Here is a 677-nt window from a genome sequence, read left to right on the forward strand (position 1 = left end):
CTGTTATTCTCTGTATTCCAGTAGTCTCTCTAATGCTAAACTTTCAGTCTGTTCAGCTTTTTACTTGTTAGAATGGCCTCATGGCTTCCAAGCTTCTTACATGCTGGACTGGAAACTGGAAGTCTTTTTAAAAAAAGAAATCAGGAGAAGACACTAAGGTTAAAAGTTGGATTTGTATCATATCTGTAGGTAAGCAGAGTTATCACTCTTAAATATTTCTAGGAAAGATAAAGCTTATCTATATAAAAAAATAAAATATCAAGAAGTTGAAACACAAATCCCTACGGTGTTCTGTTAGTGGTAGTTTCTTAGAAAGAAGCCATTCTTAAATCTTTCTGAATGCTGTTAACTTGTATTTCTATGTGACTTTGATAGTGTTTACTTTTCTTATTGCCCTATCCTGATTTCTTTTCCCACATTGTTAAATGGATCCACTTAAAGGAAATATGCCGGTGCCAGCCGGCAAAGTCCATCGGGTCCCGAGAACGTGCACAGGGGGGCTAAGAAAGAAACTAAAGCAAGAGACTACAAAAATGGGGTCGAGAGGTTCAGACACGTCACCACGAAGGGACACAGTCTGACACCAACTTTATTCAGCATCTCATATTTATACAGAATAGCGTGAGAAAGACAAGACAGTTGACATTTTTTCTTGGTTGGCCTATACATCTTACAAA

This window comes from Bison bison, unplaced genomic scaffold (assembly GCF_000754665.1).
Source record: "Bison bison bison isolate TAMUID 2011002044 unplaced genomic scaffold, Bison_UMD1.0 scf7180017864458, whole genome shotgun sequence".
In the NCBI taxonomy this organism is placed as follows: domain Eukaryota; kingdom Metazoa; phylum Chordata; class Mammalia; order Artiodactyla; family Bovidae; genus Bison; species Bison bison.